The 16,654-nt window shown below is 44.3% G+C and overlaps 1 long non-coding RNA gene across 1 annotated transcript in view; it reads left to right on the top strand.

Moving 5' to 3' along the window:
• The window catches only part of LOC137375213 (uncharacterized), a 98,367-nt gene that overhangs the window by 26,650 nt on the left and 55,063 nt on the right, over positions 1-16,654 (top strand). The window lies entirely within an intron of this gene.

The raw sequence follows: 16,654 nt of genomic DNA on the forward strand, positions 1-16,654 counted from the left end.
CTTCATCAATACTGTGCTGTTATTCTCTCTCTTCCTCCTTGGCTCGGCATGCAGCAGTTCTTGGGTGTGAGAAAGCAGAAATTCAGAAATGGATGGTTGGTGTCGAGGAAGGGGCCAGGCTGTTGGGTGTAAAGCAAGAAGTCCATGGTCACACCATCAGCAGCTTGCTCATCATGCCAGATAGCAGGGTGAGGGTGTGCTGGGTGTTCAGGGGCATTAGGCAGGAACATACCATCATCCTCACTGTTCACAGTGCCATCAGATGGTACAGGCCCCACTGCAGCTGGCACAATGATACTGAGAATCATCTCCTCTGTACAGCTCAGGAGATACAGGCATCCTTGTTATCCTCACCCTGGCTTTGCTCTGTTCCCTTCTATTGTGTATCATCTTGTCCTGCAAGAGAGAGGGCAGAATGTCAGTGGTTGGTTTGCACTGTTTGGGTGATGTGCCTGCCATAGTTGAATAGCTCACCAGAGGACGAGATATGTGTAGGCAGTGAGAGGTAGGTGTGAGACTGGCAGCATTGATAGGTGTATGAGAGTGAGGTAGAGTATCTGGATGGGTCCTGAGTGCCAGGGAGTGCTGCTGGGTAAGTAATGGGGCTGTGGCACATTGAGCAGCATGACAGGTTGGTGTTTTGATGAGTTGGAGATATTGTGTGATGCTGCGTTCACTGCCGCTTGGTTCTTGGGTCCAGACTTTGGGAGTTGACCTCACTGGCCACCTGCTCCTTCTCCCTTCTGAGGGTCTCCTGAGCCCCCACGGGTCCATGGCGTCTCTCCTTCTGCCCACCTGCACCATTAATGCCTCCAGCACCACATTGGTCAGTCTGGATCTCTCTATGTGCCCAGATGTTCATTTTTCAAGAATTTCCACTGTAGCAATCATTTTTCCACCTTTATGAAAAAGCTGGCTGCCAGTACCACATGATTGGGAAACAACACTGCCGGTTCCACTTGCTGGGCTGAATTTTAAGGAGCCCTCGATGTTGGAATCCATGGCGGGGGAGGGAGGGGTCAGAAGATGGCTCTGGATGAGGCCCGCCAATGACCTCGATGCTGGCAGGGCCTGGCCTGATCCTCCCAGTGGCAGCGAGGCACTGTGGCGGCCTCCCCAGCTCCTCGGCGATGGGGCCATAATCAGCATATGCAAATGAATAAAATTCATAGATTTGCATGTACTTACCCTTAATCTTGATGGCCCGACATGATCTTCGGCCAAGCGGCTGGCACTCCCGCTCCTTCGGATCCCGTCCAGGGCAAAAAAGCGCCACTCTGGTGGGGAGGAGGGAGAAGGCACGTTTACCAGTGCGGGAGGGGAGCAGGACGGGGTCAAATAAAGGTCATGGGTGTAGGGAATGGTGAGAAGGATTGTACTTTAAACTTTGTGTGGTTTGGAGGGGGGACGGTTAGATGGTAAAGGTAAGTGTTTTTGGTGGGGGGTGAAGGGAAAATAGTTAATTTAATTGTTATGGGGGTGGGAGAGGGGCAAAAGAAATGTATTTATTTAATTTTATTCAATTTGTCTTTAATTATTTAAATAAGCCGGTAGGGTTAGGTAGCCCTTTAAAAATGGCGTCAACGCCTGTGCATCAACCCCCAGCCCACCCCCTCCACGAGATTGGTGGTGGGAGGAGGGCGGTAGCCCGCCCAAACTATTTAAATGAGCTTCTGCGCTTGCGATTGTGTCAGCTCTTCGGTGTGCAGCCTGCTCGTTTTTGGAACTCATCATCAAGATCGGCGGCAAGCTGATAAAATCCAGCCCGCCGTGTGCAAAGCTCGCCAGCAGTGTTGTGAAGCAGAGACCTGCGCTACGAGCACAAATTCGTGCACAGAAATCATTCAGATCAGGTGGGTAGACCAATTTTGTGTCTTCCCCACCTCAACCTGAATGGGCGCGGTCAGACCATGAATCATGACCCCCTGCACCAAAAAATGCGGGCAGTTGAATTTCATGCCCTCAAATTTCAAAAGGAACTGCCAGTCAGAAATAAACTGAAACAATGACACAGCACTGTTTGTTTGAAATGCTCCTCATCAATACTTGCAATGTCGTATTATAATAAGCTTGGTGCAGGAATCTGAACCACAGTCTTTTTTTTTATCCTGCTTATGTAATTATGCATGATGAAGCAATGTGCACCAAAGCAAAGCTCGACAAAAATACCAACATTTTCGTCACGGCTAGAATAAAATGATGGGCTCACAGGTAGTGTTGCCAACAGCAACCATTTATGTTTGCTTCTTAAGTGCTTTGTCTTTGTGGTGGGGAATGAAACTACCTGACAAAGTGATGTCTGTGTTTCTGAAGGCAAGTATATCATTCCAGTTGTATAATACATGTGGCCGTGTCATATAAATCAGATACCAATGTGCTGGACCAAAATAAAACTAGAATTAGTTCACTGTTGCTGAATATACATCAGTGTTTTTTTTTAAACAGAAAATTAGTAATGGCTATTAATCAGGTTAGATTCAAAGTCAAATGTCAATGTTTGCAGATGATCCCATGTCTTCAGGACGCTGCAACAATCAGATAATAGCAAGGCTTGATTTGCTGGCAGATGCTGCTGGAGATTATCAGAAAAAATTACATAAATCTAACCCAGCAATAAAAATTTCTCCAGGCAGCTGTTTGACTGATGAAAGAACCTTCAATACCTTGTGCAACTGCTGGGCAAAAAAGGATATTGACATGTCTCATTAACACATCTTTGTAACATAGCTCATGGGCAAAGGGAGAGAAGCAATGTTATTCGTGAACATTGTAAGATTCAGTTTTTGTAACAGAGTGATGGCTCTCACATGTGCTTTTGGAAATAATTATGGATTTAGGGGAGAAGGGAAGCTCCCAAATGTTTGCATATGTTTCTCTTCTTTAAAAAAACATTGCCTTATTTTCTGTCACATAGGAGTAGGGGGCCACCATATCTTTTCTCATTAAATCTTCCGAAGTATTTCTTGAATTAGCACCAGCTCTCTCTGATGCCTACTGACATTATTTGCCATGTTTCTGTTGCCTTATTTTTGAAGATAAAATCCAATTTCTTCATTTTCCAGGGCAAACCTTCCCTGAATAAACCATTCTGTTCCCTCCCACCACACAGCACCTGGAGCATTTATTCCAGGATAAGACCTAAGAAATATATGCATCGAAGCACCAAGGCACTAGTTCTTAACCATTTAATTACTAAATCGACTAAAACATACCTGCTTTTTGAAGCTTAAGTATTTTAATATTGCATTTGGTTTAATTATTAATTTCATGAAATGGTTCGCTAATGAAAATGTAGTTCATGCACATAGGAACTTGAGAACAGGAGTAAACCATTCAGCTGCTCAAGCCTGTTCTGCCATACAATTAAATCATCTAAACTCTTTACCCTCATTGGTTCTGTAACCCTTAATAACCTTGCCGAGTAAAAATCTAGCAATCTCAATTTTGAAATTTTCAATTGACCTAAATGCAACAACCTTTTTGGGGCTAGAGTTTGAGATTTTCACTCCCCTATGTGTGTGAAGAAGGGTACTTACTGGATCAGGACTGGATTTTGCTGGCTTGATCAATTAGCATCCAGGGAAGGCCCTGATATCTGTCTCTGGAATTCCTGTAAAGCTCTTTGGTGATGGCCCTTATCACTGACAACAGCAAATCTGCTATTGGTGCTTTTACTTTGCTGCTTATGAACTTGCTGCCTTTATAGAACAGCATAATCCCGACTTTTGTGTCCAGATTTCCCCATACATTTTGTATCTCACCCAGCACTGTTCTCCGTAGGCCCAGATAGTGAATAGAAAATTTTTCATCTGTGTATTTGGCTTTTTTTTTGCAGTACATATATAGTTTACGTTGGTTTGGTTGCAAGCTAAAGTTTTAGTAGATTGGCTGTCAGCTCAGAAGCATACATAAGAGTTCTTCACACCTGTAACTCAGGCCTGTTGCTCCAAACTTCATTAACGTTGCTTTTCTGAATATCTGTGAAAGCATAAAATCAGATGTTTTATCATACATTACAATGTAGCTGTGGAGTATGGCTACACATTATTCAGTGATGTACTGAGTAGTAAATCCTGCTAATGTATGTTAGGGTGTAAAATTGTCAACTCCTTTATGCCAATCTAAGAGAGAATTAATGTCATCTTGTATACACTGGTAGACATCAAAACTCTTTTAATAATATTAGATAGACTCTGGAACAGTTCCTACAGATTGCAGGGTAGCTAATGTAACCCCACTATTTAAAAAGGGAGGTAGAGAGAAAGCAGGGAATTATAGACCAGTCAGCCTGACGTCGGTAGTGGGGAAAATTCTAGATTATCAAAGATTTTATAGCAGAGCACTTAGAGAACAGTGGTAGAATTGGACAGAGTCAGCATGGATTTATGAAAGGAAAATCATGCTTGACAAATCTACTAGAATTCTTCGAGGATGTAACTAGTAGAGTTGATGAGGGGGAGCCAATGGATGTGGTTTATTTGGACTTTCAGAAGACTTTCGACAAAGTCACACATAAGAGATTAGCGTGTAAAATTAAAGCGCATGGGATTGGGGCTAGTGTATTGCAATGGATAGAAAATTGGTTGGCAGACAGGAAACAAAGAGTAGGGATAAATGGGTCTTTTTCCGAATGGCAGGCAGTGACTAGTGGGGTACCGCAAGGATTGGTACTAGGACCCCAGCTATTCACAATATATATTAATGATTTAGATGAGGGAACTAAATGTAATATCTCCAAATTTGCAGATGACACAAAACTGGGTGGGAGGGTGAGTTGTGAGGAGGATGCAGAGAGGCTTCAGGGTGATTTGGACAAGTTGAGTGAGTGGGCAAATGCATGGCAGATGCAGTATAATGTGGATAAATGTGAGGTTATCCACTTTGGAATGGCTATAAACTGAGAGAGGGGAATATTCAACGAGACCTGGGTGTTCTCGTACACCAGTCGCTGAAGGTAAGCATGCAGGTCCAACAGGTGGTAAAAAAGGCAAATAGTATGTTGGCCTTCATAGCGAGAGGATTCGAGTACAGGAGCAGAGATGTCTTGCTGCAATTATACAGGGCCTTGGTGAGGCCACACCCGGAATATTGCGTGCAGTTTTGGTCTCCTTATCTGAGGAAGGATGTTCTTGCTATAGAGGGAGTGCAGCGAAGGTTTACCAGACTGATTCCTGGGATGGCAGGACTGATGTACGAGGAGAGATTGAGTTGGTTAGGATTATATTCGCTGGAGTATGGAAGAGTGAGGGGGGGATCTCATAGAAACCTATAACATTCTAACGGAACTTGACAGGGTAGATGCAGGAAGGATGTTTCCGATGGTGGGGGAGTCCTGAACCAGGGGTCGTAGTCTAAGGATACAGGGTAAACCATTCAGGACTGAGATGAGGAGAAATTTCTTCACCCAGGATGCTGGGAGAACACCCTGCTCTTCTTTGTATAGTTCCATGGGACTTTTTTACATCCACCTGACAGAGCAAACAGGGCCTTGGTCTAATATTTCATCTCAAAGACAGCACCTCTGACAGTGCAGAACTCCCTCAGTACCATACTTGAATGTCAGCCAAGATTATGCATTGAAGTCTCAGAAGTGGGGCTTGAACCCCTGACTTCTGGCTTAGAGTCAAGAGCACTACCATTATACCAAGATTGATATCTAAATGCAACTAAAAATATTGACTAAAGAGCCACAATCTTAAGAGGCAGGTCTACAACTGACTGAAGCTGTCACTCAAAAGGTAGCTGACGAACATCTGAATTAGGAGCAGGAGTAGGCCATTCAGCCCCTCAAGCCTGCTACACTTCAAGAGTTTAATAAACTAATGCCCAACTTCATTTATTTTTATTTATTTTTGACATAACCTGTATCTGAAGAACAGGGAAGAACCTCCTCGGAGACTACAGTCTACTTTTGGGCAGTCACAGCATTCTGTAACAGTCTACAGAAATGATGCTTCATTTCAAAGGAGAAAAATAAATACTAGAAGGGAGGGTGCGAGCTATTGAGCTTGTCCATTTTAAATTTATGAATAAGCAAGTGATGGCCTAACAGATGTCAATCAGCAATCATGCTCAATTACTCTCACTGAAAACAGATTGCAGTTTCTTTGCATTTTGATGTTGACCCAATCAACGTCTGAGAATCAGTAAAAACCATCATGTCAGTAGAGTCCATAATGCAGTGAGGCTGCTTTATGTGGTTTCTCCATTGATAAATAAATCAGAAAGAATGCCTGTTGTTATTATCAGACCGTATGTCATAAGTTCTATTTGTATAGGGCTGGAACCTGATGTCACATGGTGTGGAATAGCAGAGAATTTTAGAAGTCAAGCAAAAATATAATGCTTAACCTGAATCATTATGCCAATGCCTTCTGTACTAACTAATTACCATTATAGTTATTCCAAATAAAACAAGCTGAATGTTTCATCAACTTTTCGCAATCAGCTAAAATCTCTCAGCAGCCACAGCCTGGTAAGTAGTGCATTAGGCACATCTTTGAACAGTCATGTGGAACTGTCCTACATACACTCCTCCCTCCCCAAAAGCATTTCATTTTGACTCCCACTGGTACTGCTGCTCCAATACTGTCAGTGAGGTACTTTAGTATAGTGGCTATGCTACTGGTCTGATCATTCCAAAAACTGTCTTCCTGGAAATTTAAAAAGCTGGTATTAGTAGAAGTGACCACAAAGTGGTTGTTTGTGGTAAAATCGTAACTGGTTCACTAATATCCTTTAAGGAGGCAAACCTGCCGTCTTATGCTGTCTGGTGGAAATGTGACTCCAGTCCCACAGAAAACCACTCAGTTGTATCAAACCACGACAAAGAGTAACTAGAATAACACCACATGAACTACAAGGGTTCAAGACATAGACCCATCTTTGACCAGTGACTAATAATACCAGTAAATTTGGTGCCTTATTGCCAGGAGTGATGCTGTAACTGAACAAGTATCTTCACTAAAGCTGTGATATTGTTGTTATAAAAGCAAAATACTGCGGATGCTGGAAATCTGAAATAAAAACAAGAAATGCTGGAACCACTCAGCAGGTCTGGCAGCATCTGTGGAAAGAGAAGCTGAGTTAACATTTCGGGTCGGTGACCCTTCTTCGGAACTGACAAACATTAAAAATGTCACAGGTTATAAGCAAGTGAGGTGGGGATGGGGCAAGAGATAACAAAGGAGAAGGTGCAGATTGGACAAGGCCACATAGCTGACCAAAAGGTCATGGAGCAAAGGCAAACAATATGTTAATGGTGTGTTGAAAGACAAAGCATTAGTACAGAATAGGTGTTAACAGACTGAATATTGAACAGCAGCAAGTGCAAACATGAAAAAAATTGTTGTTATATCTGATTGTAGCCACTAAGTGGCACTGTTGAAGAATATTATACATATTCTGTTATGCTGGTTCGAAAGAATGAAAGGAAAGACTTGGAAAAACTTACATTATTAAAGTAGTCAATAAATGGCTCACAGTGCTTCACATATAGTTAATTATTTTGAAATGCATTGACTTTTAGAAAAAGTGAGAGAAGATTTAAAGGTTTCTAAATTTGTTTTTCATTTACTTTTGACCCCACAGCAACTGATTTTTCTCATATCCAAAATAAGGATTCAATCAAAATTATTAAAAATTCAGAAAATCACATATTTCATAATGTGATCAAGTGTATCTGCGGAATTATCTTATGTGTCTTTAATGTCTTTGTTAAAGCTTTTACTTGAAGGCCTCAGCCTCTCCCAAAACATGGGCCTGGGCTTGGTATCTTTATGCAGAGCTGTGACTTTACAAATGAAATAAAAACAGAAAATGCTGGATGTCCCTATCACATCTGTTCTGATGATGCCACTTTCCACTCCCATACTTCCGTTATGCCTTCCATTTTCCTCAGCCAAGGATTCCCCCACTGCCCCACCCACCGTGGTTGACAGGGCCCTTGACCATGTCCGTCTTATTTCCCACACTTTTGCTCTCAACCCTTCCTGCCCTCCCAGAGCCACGATAGGGTTCCCCTTGTCCTCACTTTGCTTTTGACATTGTGAGTGAGTGTGGATTGTGCATGTGCTGGGTACCTAATTTCCCAGGATACATCAGCACAGTTGGACTATCGAGTTGAAATGATAAAAATATTTCTCTTTAGGTTCTAGCAGTTTCTGCACAAAATCTTTTTGAAATGATTTAAAGAAAAGATAAAGGACAAATTTCAAAAACCTTTAAACAAAGAGACTGCGTTTTTAAAAAAATATAGGATTGTGTGCAAAGGAAAGACTAGTAATTACACACCTGCAGTAGGTTTTGTATTGTGGTCTGTAAACTTCAGCAAGTGTGTTAAGCTCAGAGAAAAATGATGGTGCAACCAAGCTTAAGATTGACACTGCAGATTTGTTGCTCATTATAGGAGCCACCCAATTTCCAATGAAATTGAAAGGGGTCAAACGCTGTCATTTAGACCTCAGTGTCATTTTCTACCTTCACTGCCTGACAAACATCAGTTCCTGTCCCTGCCCAACAACCATAGGCAACGCAAGTCATAAAGTAGTCATTTTCAGCGCTATTTACTGACTCCTCAGCTGCTCTGAGCCATACAAACATTTTGGAGACATTTTTCTTGACTTAGTTTGTGTTATTTTTCCATCTTAAGGGATTTGAAAGTATTTTTAGTTGCTGCTATGGGGTTGGAACTCATTATCTGCTGCTTTCGACAATGTTGGTTCTTTCATGTCCCACACAAAAACTGCATCTACCCTTTAAGCTGTTGCAGCAGGCCCATGAGAAATTCATGCTGCCTGTGTGGAGTGTATTTCGCACCAGCAGCTCATCTCAAGCATGTTAGTGAGGGACGACTCTGAAAATGAAATGGACGCCCCATTGGTTCCTCGCGAGATAGCTGCTGCTCATCACCCATTCTTTTACTGCTCGGACATCAAAATTGTTCATCTGTCTGATGCGTGTAAGCAATTAGTGTTGACATTTACTACTGTGTGTAGTTTTGGGGACTCATTATAGAGGGAGCATTAAGATCATAGGGTGTGTACAATGTAGATTTGCTCAGCTGATTCCATGAATAAGAAACTACAGTTAAAAGTGTTTAATTCACTGCCACTTCTCTTCCAGGAATGCCTAACTTGAAGAAGTTCTGCTCTTCTCTCCGACGGGATTTTCGTTTGTCTCTTTTACCTTGTTCACCTTCATTGCTTTCTATTTCCCTCCTGGTGTTTGATAAGGTATCTACCAAGACTCGTTTTCACAGCCACATCTCCTTCCTCAGTGACTGTCTCCGGCTCCGACTGATTCCACGTGGATTCCAACTGCAGTTTCACCCATCATGCTTTGAAACCACCCAGGATCACAGGTATCTCCGAGAAATACAACGTTCCTCGGACTGCTACTCTCGCCGCATCCTGAGATCCACACTCAGTGCTATGCGCCGCCATATGCACACACTGGACCTCTCTCTCCAGCAGCACCGTCTCACCTTACCTCAAATCTGTTCTACTCCGCAGTTTCATCTCATCTTACGTCTCATCCGACGCATTAACAAAAAACTTTTTTTCTTCCTTTCAGGTGTTAAGGAACGCAAGCTCCAGCAGCTGATGGGGACTAATGCCCCTCCAGATCCTCCTTCCGCTTCACTTCCCTCTGACCCCACCCCTTCTGATCTGACCCCTTGCTGTGTATTCACTATACCCTCTGACCTCCCCCTCTCTGATGCTGAGCGTTCTGTACTCAGCAAAGGTCTCAGTTTTATCCCCTTACGCCCCCACCTCAATGAATTTCGCGCTCGGCATGACGTTGAGCTCTTCTTCCGTCGCCTCCGCCTCCGGGCTCACTTCTTCGACCAGGAGTCCTCCCCCCGACCAGCAGACCCATTCACCCGCCTCCAGCATTCTCCCTCTACCTGGACCCCTCACCCTGGCCTCTTACCTGCTCTTGATCTCTTCATTGAAAACTGTCGGCGAGACATTGGTCGTCTCAATTTCTCTGCCCCCCTCACTCACTCTAACTTGTCCCCCTCTGAACTTGAGGCACTCCGTTCTCTCAGGTCTAACCCCGACATGGTCATCAAACCTGCAGACAAGGGTGGTGCTGTTGTTGTATGGCGTACCGACCTCTACCTTGCAAAAGCTCAACGCCAACTCACAGACACCTCTTCCTACCTCCCTCTGGACCATGACCCCACCACCGAACTTCAAGCCACCGTCTAAAGGACTGTCACTGACCTCATCTCCTCTGGAGATCTTCCCTCTACAGCTTCCAACCTCATAGTCCCGCAACCCCGGACAGCCCGCTTCTACCTCCTTCCCAAAATCCACAAACGGGACTGTCCCGGCAGACCCATTGTGTCAGCCTGCTCCTGCCCCACTGAACTTATTTCTTCCTATCTAGACTCTATCTTTTCTCCGCTGGTCCAGTCTCTTCCCACCTATATCCGTGACTCTTCTGACGCCCTACGTCATTTTGACAATTTCCAGTTTCCTGTTCCCAACCGCCTCCTCTTCACTATGGACGTCCAATCGCTCTACACCTCCATCCCCCACCAGGATGGTTTGAGGGCTCTCCGCTTCTTCCTGGAACAGAGGCCCAACCAGTCCCCATCCACCAACACCCTCCTCCGCCTGGCTGAACTTGTTCTCACATTGAACAACTTCTCCTTCAACTCCATGCATTTCCTTCAAGTACAAGGTGTCGCTATGAGTACCCGCATGGATCCTAGTTATGCCTGTCTTTTTGTGGGATATGTCGAGCATTCTTTGTTCCAGTCCTACTCAGGCCCCCTCCCCCAACTCTTTTTCCGGTACATTGATGACTGTATCGGTGCCGTTTCCTGCTGCCGCCCCGAACTAGAAAACTTTATCAACTTTGCTTCCAATTTCCACCCTTCTCTCACCTTTACATGGTCCATCTCTGACACTTCCCTTCCCTTCCTCGACTTCTGTCTCCATCTCTGGGGATAGGTTGTCTACCAATATCCATTATAAGCCCACTGACTCCCACAGCTACCTCGACTACACTTCTTCACACCCTACCTCCTGTAAGGACTCCATTCCATTCTCCCAGTTTCTCCGTCTCCGACGCATCTGCTCTGATGATGCTACCTTCCATGACGGTGCTTCTGATATGACCTCCTTTTTCCTAAACCGAGGATTTCCCCCCACTGTGGTTGACAGGGCCCTCAACCGTGTCCGACCCATTCCCCGTACCTCTACCCTCACCCCTTCCCCTCCCTCCCAGAACCGTGACAGGGTTCCCCTTGTCCTTACTTTTCATCCCACCAGCCTCCATATCCAAAGGATCATCCTCCGCCATTTTCGCCACCTCCAGCGTGATGCCACTACCAGTCACATCTTCCCCTCCCTTCCCCTGTCAGCATTCCGAAGGGATCGTTCCCTCCGCGACACCCTGGTCCACACCTCCATTACCCCCACCACCTCGTCCCCGTCCCAGGGCACCTTCCCTTGCAATCGCAGGAGGTGTAATACCTGCCCATTTACCTCCTCTCTCCTCACTATCCCAGGCCCCAAACACTCCTTTCAGGTGAAGCAGCGATTTACTTGTACTTCTTTCAATGTAGTATACTGTATTCGCTGCTCACAGTGTGGTCTCCTCTACATTGGGGAGACCAAGCGCAGACTGGGTGACCGCTTTGCGGAACATCTCCGCTCAGTACGCAAGCAGGACCCTGAGCTTCCGGTTGCTTGCCATTTCAACACTCCCCCCTTGCTCTCATGCTCACATCTCTGTCCTGGGATTGCTGCAGTGTTCCAGTGAACATCAGCGCAAGCTCGAGGAACAGCATCTCATCTACCGATTAGGCACACTACAGCCTGCCGGACTGAACATTGAGTTCAATAATTTCAGAGCATGACAGCCCCCCACGTTACTTTCATTTTTAGTCATTTTTAGTTATTTTTTCTTCCTTTTTTTTTACATTCCTTTTTACATTTTTTACAATCTTTTTTTGCATTTATTTCATTTCATCTTAGTTTGTTCAGTTTGCTTACCCACTGTTTTTTTCAGGTTTTTCTTCAGGTTTGCACTTGCTGCTGTTCAATATTCAGTATATTCACACCTAATCTGTACTAATGCTTTGTCTTTCAACACACCATTAACATATTGTTTGCCTTTGCTCCGTGACCTTTTGGTCAGCTATGTGGCCTGGTCCAATCTGCACCTTCTCCTTTGTTATCTCTTGCCCAACCCCCACCTCACTTGTTTATAATCTGTGACTTTTCTAATATTTGTCAGTTCCGAAGAAGGGTCACTGACCCGAAACGTTAATTCTGCTTCTCTTTCCACAGATGCTGCCAGACCTGCTGCGTGAATCCAGCATTTCTTGTTTTTGTTTCAGATTTCCAGCATCCGCAGTATTTTGCTTTTAGTTAAAAGGAGAGACTTGACATACATAGACAATTTCAACTACAGCACAGAGGCTGGATAACCGGAGATTTAATAAAGGGTTTTAAAACTATGAAGGTTTTGGTATGGTGAGTACAGAAAGACTATACACACTGGTTGGGAAGTCTGTAACAAGGCATCATCAATTTAACATGTTGCTGAAAGGAAATTAAGAGAAATTACTAAGAGAATTGTTAAATATGGTTATTCCTTTTAATAAGCCATTTTAAAGTGTATTCTTTTAGAATATTTATGCGAGAATGCTGCCACTAGACAGCACCTATTATAATTATGTAAAAATATAAAATATTCAGCAATAGGTTTTCAAATGGAGTCCTTGGAATCTGTGGATGCACAAGGTCATTGAAATTAATTATTTTCTGTATTTGTTGATTTAGTACGTTATTTCTGTACCCGTATTTTCTGTTGTGTTTGGGCTGCTGACACAGTATTTTAGCAATTAGAACAGTAGATCCCTGAGAATGTATCATTATTTGATGGGTCTCTGGGAGTGTGTCAACAATCTGCATATATTGTATGGAAGTGATTCTGTTTTTTTTGTTGAAACATTTTTGAGGAATTCATAGTCAAATTGAATAAATGTTGGACCAGTTTTTTTTCCCAAGAGGATAATCAAGACGGCACTGAAAGAACCAGTTTGGCAACAACGTATACTGGTTGTCACATGTCTCAAATTAAAATTAGAACAGAAACCCTGGTAACAGGGAAATGTGGGCAGAGAAGTCAGTCGTGCGCCCCTTGATTGGACAAGCCCAGGCAGAAGCAGAGCGCACCTGAGGGGGCTGCAAACTCACAAGCTTTTGGTTGTGTGTCAGTGTGTTTTACCTTCTGGAGTCAGCAGCTAATAAAGTCAAATCTGCTGAAGAATTGAAGGAAGGAGAGAAGACCACAACCCAGCTCGCTTTCCAGCAAATCTCTAAAAGACTCTGAGAAGTCCACTGTGTCAATTCATCTTGTCTCCTGCTTTTGAAGAAAGCCTGCTAAATCAGTTCTCAATGTTGCCTAAGAAGAACAGTTCTAAAAGATCCCAGTGACCTGTCTACGGCTGAATTTTACCAGCTTGCCGCCCCACCGAGATCGGCAGCGAGCTTCTAAGATGGTGGCCCACATGCGCGGCTTTTACCTCACAGGGCCGCCACGATATTATACGTCGCGGCTCATTTACAAGGCCAGGGTGGACTGCCCCCACCCCGCCACACCGATGACGTGGAGGGGGCAGGCACTCCATCCCCAGCAATTGCGTCCAGCATTACTACGCAGGCACTGGTGCCATTTTTAAAGGGCTTAAAGCCCTAAATGACAAGTAACTGTTTCTTTAAAAACTTAAATGTAAAATTATTAAAACTAATTAAAAAATCTTTCTAGCCCCTCTCCCACCCCCACCCCACATGTCATTCCTGCCCACTTCCCCAACAAAATACTTACCTTCACCCCTTCCCATTACCCCCTCAACCTATCGGAATAATTTAACACTTCTTCCCCTGCAACCCCCCCACTCTGAATACTTACCTAGTCTTCCCCACCGCCAGTGTTCCGACATTCTTTACTGGTTGGGGATCGGACAGCACGGGAGTATCGGCCACCGACTGTAATATGGGAGTGGGACGGCCGGCATGATAAGGTAAGTAATTATTCCTTAATTTTAATTAATTAACATGGTTCCATGTTGGTTCCATGTTGGAAATGATGGTTCCATCGCCGAGTGGCAGGGGAGCCGCCACGAGGCCTCGCCATTGTCAGTAATATGGGGCGGGGCCTTCCCAGCAACAAGGCCCATGGCGGGTGTCTCCTGGAGGCATTTTCTTAGCTCTCCCCACCACACCCCCTGACATCAGGGGGCCGATAAAATTTAGCCCTACTTGTACTCAGAAGTTAGACTGGATGCCAGTTTTGGAACAACTTATCTACTGTTTTCTTCAAAAATGTTTGTATGTATGTGTGTGTGCGTAAGGGGCTAAGGTAAAAAGGGGACTTTGAAATCTTAAATCTGTGTGTTTATTCTTTACTTCATTACTAATTAAGAATTGTTCTATAAACTGATAATTTTGTTGTTCATTAAAGAAACCTGATTAGTGTGTTCTGTTTTGGGAAAAATAATAGTATATGATTGTATTAGTAAGTGGGAAAATTTTAAATATATGTTGTGCCCTGTGGAGAAATGGGACGAGAATAAACAGTGCATTCCTCCCGCCACGGTCATAACAATATACATAGCATCTTTAATATAGAAAACAGTCCAAGCTGCTTTACAGATAAGGATAGAAAACTATGTAAAAAGAATGAATGAAGCTGAGTTATGTTGGGAGAGTTAGGAGTGGTGACAGAAAGCTTGGTTGAAGAGATGGGCCTTGATTGAGAAGGTGGTTAAACATAAAGAGAGGCAATAGTGGAAAGGTTCAGGGAGAGAATTGCAGGGAATAAGATTAAGATGACTAAAGGCTCTCTCAACAATGAGTGGGTAAAGGGATGGAGGATGTGGGAGAGAACATAAGGTGGGAGGAGGTTGCAGAGATATTGAGGGTGAAACGAAGGATGAGGACAAGGATTTTAATTTTGTTAGGGGACAGGAAGCCAGTGCAGGTCAGTGTGGACAGGGATAAATGGATTAGACTGAAGCTTGTGTTATGGAGGATTGAGTTTTGAACAAACTGGAGTTTATAGAAGATGGAGGACATTGAGGAAACTGAGAGCTGAGGAAAATGTGGATGAGAATTTGGTGGCAGCAAGTGATGATATACATAAAGGTGGAAGTAAGCTGTCTAAGGATGCTACATTAAAGGTACTATATAAATGTCTTACTGATGATAGGAGGTGGAGTTTCAAGCTCAGTTCTAGGTTAATGAGAGTTAAAGATTTCAGCCTGAGTTAGTGGCATAAGAATGAGAGGCTGGAATGTTACACCACCCCAACGAGCTGGAAGGTGGCGGGAAGGGTGGCGTAAAATGGAGCGGGAGGCTCCGGAGGCTTTCCCGACCCCCTCCCACCTCTGCCCCACTTTACATAGGGTGGGGGTGGGTGCGGGGGGCGAAAAACGGCAATCATGGCCCTTGTGGCTACAAGGGGCTTCGCCCACCTCCACGCGGATTTTATGCGTGGCAAGTGGGCATCCTGGAGCCGGGAAAAGCCGCCTGTGAAAACTGGAGGGGGGGCCCTGCTCATCAGGTACTGGTTGCCCGATGGAGGGCCACCCCACTACCCCTACCACCCCCCCACCCAACATGCCCCCCTCCCCCCAACGAGGCAACCAAAACCTACCTGTCTTCCCGGCTCCATGTCTTCGGCTGGGCTGCAGTCCCAGCAGTGACCACCGCTCCCGGTGACGCTGCTGGGACTAAGAGCTGCCAGCCCGCTGATTGGCTGGCAGCTCAATGAGGCGGGACTTTCTCCCTCAAGCGGGTGGAAGTCCTGCCTCGGAATAATTAAAGCCTTGGGACCCGTAAAATGCGGTCAGATTCCCACGCGAGGCGGAAGCGGTTGCTTATCAGTCGGTTGCAAGCTCCCATCTACCCAATGTGAAATCTCGGCCAGGGAAATAAACCTTATGGTGAGACCTGAAACTGATAGTTTCAGTCTTTTGGAATTTCAGTCAGTATTTACAGGGGACCCCCTAGGAGTGAATTAATATTTGAAGGGCTCTTGAGGACAGGGTGCTTAATATTTGCAGGAGTCTCCCGTGTCGAAAAGTTTGCAAACCACTGTATTGACAAGCATATCCATTGTTATTAGGATTTTTCACAATCAAGAATAGAGCAATCTAATTCGCTGATTATTCAGCTCTGAAACATAGCAAAGTTTATAACAGTGTTACGACCCGGTGAGAAAGGTGTCTAGGGTCCCACTCAGCCTTCACCTGGTCTTACCGTAACAGGGTTTATTTTTTAAATACACTGTTTTTTTAGCTCCCCTTTAGTGAATCCTTGTTCACTGCTTTCCAATTATAAAGCAAAGAGACCAGCCAAACAGGTTTGCTTAGGTTTAAAGAAAAAAAGTTGAACTTTATTAAATTAAACTCTAATTCGGTTAACATGATACATGACGTGTCCACGCTAGCATGCATACGTGATGAACACACATGCAGATAGAGACAGCAAAGAGCAGAAGAAATAAAGTGGAAAAGTTCGAGGCAATATCTGAAGATGGTTTTGGTTACTGTTCTTCGAGCTTGTTGTAGAGTCCTTGATTGTAGGTAGATCTTGTTTTTCATTGGGGTCCAGTATTCTTCTTAAAA

This window comes from Heterodontus francisci, chromosome 11 (genome assembly GCF_036365525.1).
Source record: "Heterodontus francisci isolate sHetFra1 chromosome 11, sHetFra1.hap1, whole genome shotgun sequence".
Lineage (NCBI taxonomy): Eukaryota > Metazoa > Chordata > Chondrichthyes > Heterodontiformes > Heterodontidae > Heterodontus > Heterodontus francisci.